Below are 11,010 nucleotides of genomic sequence, written 5' to 3'. Positions count from 1 at the left end.
ACAAATGTTGGCAAAGCGAAACTACTCGACGCCACCCATTTATGTTGGTCACGGCTTGCCTTTTGTGTCTCAAGACAAAAATATTTTTCTCAATGGGCTTCGCGTCTGAGGCTGTGCCAATCGTGAGTGCGTGCTTTGTACAACGCTGATTCCCTGCTATTAAAGTGGATTGCCTTTTAATTGACAGAGAATTATTTTTTAAATGTCAACAATGATGTAAAATTTGCACATATTTGCCTTATTAGTGCGTTCAGTTTATAACCATGTTTAGGGGGGGGGGAGTGAAATAATGACACAGGATCCAAAGTACCATTTATTAGGAGTCCTTTAAATAAATATAAATGTTATAGGAATCGAACCATGAGATAGAGGAGTTTTTAAGAATTAGAAAATTTAGTTTTTAAACATAAAATATACATTCCTGAAATTGGAAAATAATTAACTCAAAGAAAAAGAAATCTTTGTGATTTCCACAACATTACAGTGGTCTTCTGATCATTCGGATTCAGTTAATTAGAGGAATAGCCCTCTGAGATACACAATGTGCCCGTATCAATCCTCCGTTTACACCAGATAAATGCAACTTGTTCCAAATCCCCTTTTTCACATTGTTTATCTCTTGGGCCAGCTGTGGGAAGATCCCACCTTTATTCGGCAGAAAAACACATTGTAAGAGGCACTGGGTACTATTCCTGCAAGGGTGCTCTAAATCCTTAGTAAATTGCTCTTTGGTAAGGAACGCGGACAGCGGAGATTCAAGAAAGTACCATATCTTAGTTAGAAAAACACAGATTACAGTATTTGTGTAAAATATATATAAAATATGACAGCCGTTTCACCTGCTGTGCTTATTAAGCTATAAAAAAGTTCATACGTACATTTTGTTTTCAAAACCGTAAAGTGGCACTTTAAATCTGCGAGTGATAGGAGAGAGGCTTAAAAATGCTTTCTTGTACAATCAGCGCATAATTGGCTTTATTATAACTTTTATTATTAGCTGCCTCGCCCTTGTTGCAACTTTTGCCGTTGCATGCAGCCTGAGCAAATCTTGACGTGATTATTACATTAGAAGAAGAAAAAAAAACCCTATTTACTTGACAAAGCGTAGCTATGTGAGGTACTTTGATAACCGTGGAGAGGAAATTGGTTCTGAGGTTTTGAAACCTAGCACGGGCAAAGCGTACTAAAAGCTTTCAAACTGTGTTTCATCTTCGCTGCTGAGGTGTAGCTGAAGTGCTGTGTATGAAAGAAGCTGTTCTGCCAAACCAACCCAAATATGGCTGGAATCTGCTATACTTCGGCCGTCTTACTTGAGCTGCAAGACCACATTTTAGCTCCGCAGCAGCACCTGTGAGATCTTTTACATCATCTTTCATTTCCAGCTCTTAATATCAGCAGCGGTACAATGTGCCCCATGCTGGTTTCTGCAATCCCACCAAAGTCTCAAGTGGACTAACCCAGCCAAACTAAGAACGCAGCCGACCACAATTCTATAGGAGTCATTTTGGTGCAATGCAGACAAATAATTAATTTTCATAGCATTCATCCTGTTTTTAGAAGTATATGCCCCAAAACGGCTCTCTAATTATAGCCCAAAGATGACTAAAATAAAAAACGCTGCTTACACCTACAAGGCAGTATACATTGGGGGGCAGCAATAAGCAAGGCAAGGCAATATTGTAGGCTGGAATACGTACCAGGGAACAATTCAGTCTGATTTTAGTTAGCAATACCAGTTTAAAACGCATTATTTCCCAATATTCTGTGATATTCCCTTTAATTCAGCCCCCTAAGTACTAAGTTTATACAAAGGGAAAGAAATTCTGCCTTACATCCACTTTTTTAGCCCTGAGTCTTATGGTGTTAAAGGAAAAAAAAAGGGTCTTAAACCACATACTTGGAGTTTGTTGGCCAACTAAATGCCAGATCATCTAAGCTGCATTTACTATTGACACTCAAAGGGTTAATGTCACCTTCCTTTGTGGAAGGAGGAAAAGAAGTTACAGTGTTTAACCAGAATTCAACGGTGTCTACAAATTTCATCCAGCATTTAGTTTAAAAAGCATGTTGCAGATATATTTTAGTCCCTCAGACCAGAGCACCAAGGTCATTCATTTTTGGAATACTTTTCTGCATGCACAGAGCATCTTCCAAAATTGCACAGTTAAGCTTTAATAGTGGCAAAGTGAGAAAAAAAAAATAAGAATAAAATATTAATAGAAGACGTTCTTCCAAAGTAGAAGGTCAATCACTGGCAGCGATAAGATGAACAGAAAAATTATAGTCAGAAGTGCAAGGCCAGCATGTGTAATAGCTTGGAGATTTGTATCCAAGTACGGGCATCTTGGGATGTTCGGGACAAAGTTGTACGTCCTCTGATACTTTTGCATTAGTTTGTTGGCATATTCATTTTTAGGAAAGCTATAAGCGACTTTATTCTACTCCACACAACCCACAGTTAATATGAGCTGTTAGTGCAAGCGGAGGATAAGGGGGGATACCATCGACAATCTTGTGCTAAAACCCATATTTTTGTTTCTTTAAAAACCAACATTTCTATGGTGAGCATACACCACTATAGAAGGACACACTTCTTTGTGTGTTTCTTTGTCACAGGATATAAAACAGCACGGACAGCTTCTTCAAATACCAATCTGATTCCATCTTGGTGGAGAGCAGAGCACTCAAGATACTTCACTGCTCCTATCTGCTTGGCAAGCGATGAGCCCTGCTGGTTTGTGGTTGGAGCAAGACTTTGCTCTTTTAACTTCTTTATAGTTTCTGCGTCACCTCTAAGATCTTTTTTGGTACCCACAAGCAAAATCGGCACGTTAGGACAATGATGGGAGACCTCTGGGTGCCACTTGTGTCGTACATTGGCATAAGAAGATGGACTGCCTATAGAAAAGCAGATGATAAACACGTTGGTCTGAGGATAGGAGAGGGTGCGCAAGCGATCATATTCTTCTTGGCCGGCAGTGTCCCATAAGTTCAGGCTAACTGTTCTGCCGTCGACAGTCATCTGGGCGCTGTAGTTGTCAAATACAGTCGGAATATATTCCTCCGGGAAGGCATTAGTGGTATAACTGATGAGAAGGCACGTTTTCCCAACTGCTCCATCACCAACGACAACACACTTTATTGTCTGCATTCTTCATGAAGTCAAACTGTATTTAATAATAAGAGAGGAAAAAGTCAAACTTAATACAGAAAGCTTCAGATAAGAAAAAACAACAAAACATGTGATAGAAAATGTGCACGTTTATCCTGGATGAAGGACTAGTTTAAATAGTTTAAGATTGTGTGGTGATTTAAGAAGTCTCACCATGCATTATGCAGGGTTAAGCGGGCAGGAGAAGCTCGTTTAGGAGGAATTGAAAATGCATAGCTGAAACTCTTCTGCAAACTCCCGCTTTAGTGAAAATACAACTGATTTTCATGAAGCTGTAACAAAATATCCAGTTGTGTTCACAGACAAGGCTGTGAATGTAACTATCTGGGGTTGAAACATTAATATCACAAAAAATGAATAACCCAATGAAAAAAGCTATTTTCTACATATAAAATATATTTTCTAATCAGCGTTTTTGATCAGTGAAATTCCAAAACATTTAGAGCTATAACTTGCCATATTTACTATAATCCTTTTTGTCCAAATAGATACCCAGTGAATACAGAACAAACATCAACGTTGGCAAATGTGAAAGTATTGCCGCGATAAGAGACAATAATTCATGGGGTCTGCCATTCAAATACAGACCAGCAATGGAGTTCTTTAGCCCTCCAGCAATATAAACATTTCTGCTTCAATCAGTTATCCAACTCTACTGCAGGTTCTCCATGGGCTGACTCATTCAAAAATTGCCTTTCAAACCCATTATATATGATGATAGCTATAATTAGAACAGTTAAAAAATGGGTAATGGGCCATCTCTTCCCTGTGAAAGCTTTTTTATTTTAATAAATCAGCTATTTCTTACTAATGGGATAAGCAACTTAGTGAATAACAGGGAAGTTTGCAGCAGAGAGGTGGTTTAATCTCACTATGCATAATGAATGGGCCATGCGTACTGGCTTTAGCTTTCTTGTCTGGCCCTGTGTGATGTATAGTTTAAAGTAACCTCATCTAATGATCTGTGCATCGTGAAGGGCCAGCTCACGCATTTTTGCGAGTGAAGGGTTAGTCCTTCATAATGAAAAGGGGATTAGTAAATACTTTAGCCACTACAGCCAAATACTTTAAATAAGGAGACACCCACATTTGTGGTGTTATTATGAGATAGGCATAGCTGGCACGGATTTAATAAGTGGGTACATATATAAATATAATTTATTACATACGCTTAACATTCACACACAGAGCAAATAATTTTGTTTGTACAAAAGCCTTAGTTATTTATATGGTCTAATTTAAATTCTTGTGAGCAGAATGCAGGTTCTCTCACATTTGGGAGTTAAAGTGTGAACAAAACAGTAACTAACCATATAAAAACCGTAAAGAGCAATAAATACCCGGCATGCTTTTTAAAATGTAAAAATAAATAAAATAAATTCCACGCTTTCTTGACATCACAACTTTGCACATAACTATTGAAAAGATCTAGTATGCTTAAGGTTTGTTTTTTTTCAACAGCATTAAATTTTTTTATTTAGTGCGAGGCTTTTGCTGTGCCCGTGTGTTATAAACAAGGTGACCTAAATTTCAGAAGCATACATGCATGGGTGTATATATTTCCAGAGTGAATCAGTAGCAGAGTATTGCGTCAATACAGTTCATAGTTGCCAACAGTCCTGATTCGGACGGAACTATGAAAACCGTCAGAAATAAGATCATGTAAGCAGACAGGGCCTTCTAAGTAGAACTTTACAGACAGTTTTTCATTGTGATGAGGAAAATATACAGATCCATGAAGGTTGGTACATCATCTGTGGACTACTAGTAAACTACCAATTCCATAACTAGCCAGCAGGTATAAGCACCATTTAAATATAACAAAGGGGAGATAATGCACATCACTGAAAAGCTGGTTGAATAAAGTGGAGGTACCCTCTTCATTCCTATATGTTTCTAGTCAATGTTTCTATAGGTGTGTACCCTGTCCTCCATGCCAGTGATAATTCTTATATACACAAGACCCATTTTTCCACTCTGGAATAAGTCATTAGATTTTAATTAGCCATAACATTATATATATATATATATATATATATATATATATTTCACTAATGGTAGCACCCAAAACAGCAACTGCACCATCTCCAATTAACTCAAAGCATATGACAGAAACACCCTCCCAAACCCTGCCCATTAATAGCCCCATCTAAACCTACCCACCGCCCCAACTACCTACCTAAAGCCTGAGAATGTAAACTTTCAGCGCACAGACACACAAGTGGCGGTACCGGCACCCAGTAACCCACCGATCCATTAACCATTCTCCCGCCGCCCCTGGGCCTCTAACTCACCGTCTCTCAGCCACTTCCTAGTCTCTCTCTCGCGCCGAGCCACTTCCTGTACCGGCAGTGGGAAGTTCCCTAAAGTCCTACATCCGGGTACCAGACTAGAGCCACACCCGCCGCAAAGCATTCATGTAAATGTAGTTTATAGCGTGCGGTGCTGTTTCCAAAGATTCGACACTACCTGCAATGCACAGCAGGGGGCAGCATGGCCACAGCTTTCGAAAGAATCATTTATTCCCACAAATGGGATAATGGCTGCAATCATTTTATTATATTATATACATGTTATACGCATTATATACATCGCAAGTGGAAGAAAAACAGACACGGGGACATTTGAAGTGAATCTTGGAGTAGGGGCGTGGGTTTGCCAAGCCTCCCACCCCATAAGTTCCTGGAGAACGGGGACATCAGGGGTGTAAAGAAGGTTCAAAAGACCCTAAAGGGGTCTGGCATCATGTGCCCTGAGAAAATTTGCTAGTGTGGTCACCCTTGCGCACTTCCCAACACAGCCCGAACTGGCAATCACTAGGGGGCCCTGGCACTTTAATGCCACCTGATGACAGCCAACATCTGTTTATGTGCAGCCACTCTACATCGTTATGCTTACCGCACATTGATCATGGGGTGCCAATGGCCAGAGGCCCACCGGGCATGGCCAGTCCAGTCCTGCTTCACAACATACAATGATGTCATATTAGAGAACTGTGTAAGTGGGTATGTATGTGTAAGTGGGTATGTATGTGTAAGTGGGTATGTATGTGTAAAGTGGGTATGTGTGTGTAAGTGGGTATGTATGTGTAAAGTGGGTATGTATGTGTAAAGTGGGTATGTGTGTAAAGTGGGTATGTATGTGTAAGTGGGTATGTATGTGTAAAGTGGGTATGTGTGTAAAGTGGGTATGTGTGTAAAGTGGGTATGTGTGTGTAAGTGGGTATGTATGTGTAAAGTGGGTATGTGTGTAAAGTGGGTATGTGTGTGTAAAGTGGGTATGTATGTGTAAAGTGGGTATGTGTGTGTAAAGTGGGTATGTGTGTGTAAGTGGGTATGTATGTGTAAAGTGGGTATTTATGTGTAAGTGGGTATGTATGTGTAAAGTGGGTATGTATGTGTAAAGTGGGTATGTGTGTGTAAAGTGGGTATGTATGTATAAGTGGGTATGTATGTGTAAGTGGGTATATATGTGTAAGTGGGTATGTATGTGTAAAGTGGGTATGATTGTGTAAGTGGGTATGTATGTGTAAAGTGGGTATGATTGTGTAAGTGGGTATGTATGTGTAAAGTGGGTATGTATGTGTAAGTGGGTATGTATGTGTAAGTGGGTATGTATGCACAGTTCTGTAACTAACCCATGGCAGGGCCTTCTTTCTATTTGGGCCCTCAGCCTTGTAATTAATCCTAGAATGTCCCAGTGTCACACAGGATGGCACCAACAACATATTCCCCATAGCTGTAATAGAATGTCAGTCAAAATTCTCCCCCCAATATGATTAAGAATATATTATATATATAATGGTCTCTAAAATATTACTACCAGAACCATTTGTTAACCACAGTTGGCAAATGCCAGTGAAAGCTGAGGTCTCAGGTCCTTCTCAGGAACAGAGAATATGCCAGAACTGGTATCTCCAACATTAAATGAATGGTGCCTAAAAATAAGATAATGCCAGTACCCGGAATCTCCATTTATTAAAGGCAGCACATTTCCAGGGTGAGGGGTGAGCGTGAGGTTTAAGTCTGCCAGTCTTCAAGGAGGAGTGGAGGCCAAAAGACTAAATCCACCACACACTGAAGAAGTCTTTGGGGACAATTTCCAGTGCAAAAATCAGAGCAAAAACCACACATGCAATACAAAAGTGAGTGTGTGAACAGTGTTAGAAAGCAGAATCAGAATGGTGAAAGTGATTTTATACAACCCCCACAAAAACACAGCCCCAAGCAGACCTCAGCTTCTCAGCCTCCCCAGCCTGAAGACTCGAGGACCAAGTGTTCCCCACAGGTACCACACCTGATCATAGAGAAAAGGCTAAGGAACAAAACTCAAACAAGCCTAGGGGTGTGTTGGGTATACAGGGCCAAAACTTTGTTAGTCCTTGGTCTAACACGCCAGGTCATTTGAGGATGATAAGGTAGCAGACCCGTCCATGATTGGGGTTGCCATATCGGCCATACTTTCCAGTCCCTCATGTGAGTTTTTACATGTGAGTTTTTACTAGTATGTTACATGTGTTCATTAGCAACATGTGAATTGTTATTATTCAATAATGAATCTGTACATATGATCCATGAACTCTAATTTTAGAGATGTCAAAAAAAATCAACAAGTAGCTTTATTGTTTTTATTTTTTAAATGTTTTCATTCAGGTTAATCACTGTTAATGAGTTGCTAATTAATAATATCGATAAATCTATCTAACATTAGTTATGTTATAAATAGTTTAGCATACAATATATTTTCAACAACAGCCGCTGACCTCTTAATCAATCTGTAATCTTTCTCTATTAATTACGTTTTGTATATCTGGAATTGTACTAATGAGTTTGTAATTAGTCGTACATGAATGAGTCTATAAGTAAACATATAAAGGAACATGTCATTAGTGACCGTCATGGAGTCTCTTTCTTCTAATTAATGAGTGTACTACAGAGCAACGTCAAACTGGTGGCCGACCAAATCCCATGGGAAACCTGCGAGCAAAATGGTACCGGATGTCATGGGAAAACTGGCAGGAGGAAAACAGGCACCAGTTTTCATACCTCTCAAGTGTTCCATTTTAAGCAGGACAGTCCTGATTTTTTCTGGCACCGCCATGTTGTGCTGATGCACCATCCCGCTTTTGGGATGACTAGGGATCATTTTTTAACCCTCTTCTTCCTCATCCCCTACATTGTTATTGGATTTGCCAACAACAACAAGAACGTGTCCACTCGATCTTAAAGGCCTTTCTCAAAGTCACATGTTCACATTATGTGACAGACTATCCTCATTACAGTAGGAATGACATTATATACACACTGGAAATCTTCTCTACATGTATTTTATATTCAGTAATACACATTTGTGTATCGATAAATGTATATATTTAGGGGGAGTGTAAAGAAAGCTATGGTGAAAAGGGTCGAAATAGTGTGAAACACATCAAGTACCCTGGGGAATTATAACATTGGTTTCCAAACTGAAGCTCATGGATACATGTGGTCCTGAGAAGGCCCCCGCCATATGCAAAAATAATAGCATAAATTCATTTCAAACAGTCTCACCTACTAAGGTACATGAGTTGCATCGTCTCCTATAGAAAAATGGGACATAATGGCTTCTAAAATGAAGAAAAAGTCTCCTTTAAGCATACGGAGGAATGGTTCTCCTCATGAGTGGAATGTAGATGTAGAGAATGTTGATTTATGGTATAGACTGTGAAATGCATCAAGAATGTTTTAACTGTTCAATATACCATAAAGCTTGGATGGGAATCAGGTATTCTCGTAGAGGTGTTTAAAACTTTAAGTAGGGGGCTACCTGCCTGCCTGCCTACCTGCCTGCCTGCCATGGATGTTCACATTTCCTAAATTAGGCAACACAAGAGATTTTCAATACATAATACATTGAGCGGTGATCAATAATAATCATTAAATTGTAAATTAATTGGAGGGATCCTAAAATTGTAACACGGATTTGGGCTGAGTTATTCCCAGCATTTGCATATATCTGACATCAAGGAGTTTCCCAAAGGCCCAGTTGCCAACTGGCAATTAACCAAGTGAGAGATCACTTACTGGGGAGGATTAATCATGCACATAAGTTAAAATGACTGCTCCTGGTAGTATGTTTACAGGTAAGTGTCTAATGTATATTGTTCACTTAACTCTGTAAACATTTATTTAGTGTAAAGAATTCTAAGAATCGGGAAAAAGTGACGGATCCGCTTCAGGGACCACATTGTGCTTTTTATCTGCATTTATCTTTTTTTCTCACACGCTTCTAAAAAAAATGCTAATTTTCTCAGTCTTGAGATCAGCATGTGACGTTTCCAAGAACAAGCCATTTGTGTTGGAATGAGATAGGAACGCTCTGACGGGGAGGGTGAGGAAGATAAGGTGATAATTGAACGAGCAATGCAGGATGTGTTGTTATATGTTAAGGGATTATTATGCGGTCTCTTGTTTTCCGCACCTGGACTCATCCACTTGTTTATTCTCAGACAAAAAGTCTGTGCGTTAATGCACGGGGTAACTATTGACCTTGGATCTCTGTTTGTGCAGGCAGGAAAACTTTAAATTGTTTTGTTTCTTGAAGAATCGCGGATCCGCAAGTTCCCACACACACACAAACCCCCCGAAAAAAAACCTAAACTTAAGTAAACAGATAAGGTGGGGTTTCGAAGCATCACTTAAAATAGTTATACCTAAGCAAGCAGTGAAAAAAACAAAAAAGCAAGACAATCAGTGGAACAAAACATCAATACGTTAGATAAAATGTCTTTGTTTACATTGTTGTAAGATTCCCCCGCTCGGCGCTTGCACCACTAATCTTTTTCTTTTAAAGTGGCCTTGTGATTTTTATTAAGTTTTCTTTGTGTACGGAATCTCTTTGTGTGAAACACACAGACAGAGACATCCACCCTCTGCTGCATTTTGACAATGTGCCCAACAAATTACCCGAATCATGCAGCACAGCAACACCTCGCTGGAGGGAAAGTCTAAAAGACTTGCGTGATGGACGTAACCGTAGCCTGATGCACGGGGTGTTTTACGATCATCTGCTGTGATCTTGTACACCTTGGAGGGGATTAATCAAAAGCAGAGCTACTCAAGGCCAGTGATGATTCTGATGCAGCCCGTTGCCCCCGAATCGTCAGGTTAAAGGAGAAACCTGGTTACCTAGGATGGAACCCAATTAGTAAAGCGCCCCATTGTGATGCCTTATTCTCTTGAATCATTCTAGAGATCAATTTGGTTAATATATCATATATTAGGGGATATAATGTCCAGTGTCCAGGAAGTGTAGTACTACGCCACGCTTATCTAATCTAATCTAATTTGTAGCTTTGAGTCTAAATTTTTTTTCATTTTTGACTTGTTTTGCTATCAATAATTATAAAAACATAAGACAAAAGGATAGGAACACTACAAGTGCCTAAATGGCTTGTCAGCGGCAGTTCACTGAGCAGCTGTACAGTTGAAAGATAAAAGGATAGAGATCAATTATTTTTATTAATTATAATTTTTTTTATTCAATTAAGTGGACCAGCAGAGGAGAAAACAAAATTGTTCACAAAATGTTCCTATTTATGACATTTTTGTCGTGTCAGCATAGTTGCCTTTGTGTCGGAGGATTCTACAGGGAGAAGAATACTTCACGGATATGGATCGGTATAATTAGAGTTCTATGTAAACACTAGTGTAGTGACATCATAATGTAATTTGCCCTCCCCCAAAATAATACAAAATGCATCACAATCTATGGTCCAGCGACTCGGCTTTTACAGGATTAACCGAAAAATGAACTATGTTTATTGTTAAATAAATAATAGTCAAAACTCACATTGTAAT

At 39.3% G+C, this 11,010-nt stretch overlaps 1 pseudogene; it reads right to left on the bottom strand.

Moving 5' to 3' along the window:
* Positions 1-300: 300 nt before the first annotated feature.
* LOC128503591 (rho-related GTP-binding protein RhoG-like) lies at positions 301-5,534 on the bottom strand (annotated as a pseudogene).
* Positions 5,535-11,010: the final 5,476 nt, after the last annotated feature.

The sequence above is a fragment of the Spea bombifrons genome, chromosome 8 (assembly GCF_027358695.1).
Source record: "Spea bombifrons isolate aSpeBom1 chromosome 8, aSpeBom1.2.pri, whole genome shotgun sequence".
Classification (NCBI taxonomy): domain Eukaryota; kingdom Metazoa; phylum Chordata; class Amphibia; order Anura; family Pelobatidae; genus Spea; species Spea bombifrons.
The sequence above is the reverse complement of the archived record's forward strand: the minus strand, read 5'-3'. Positions and strand labels throughout refer to the sequence as shown.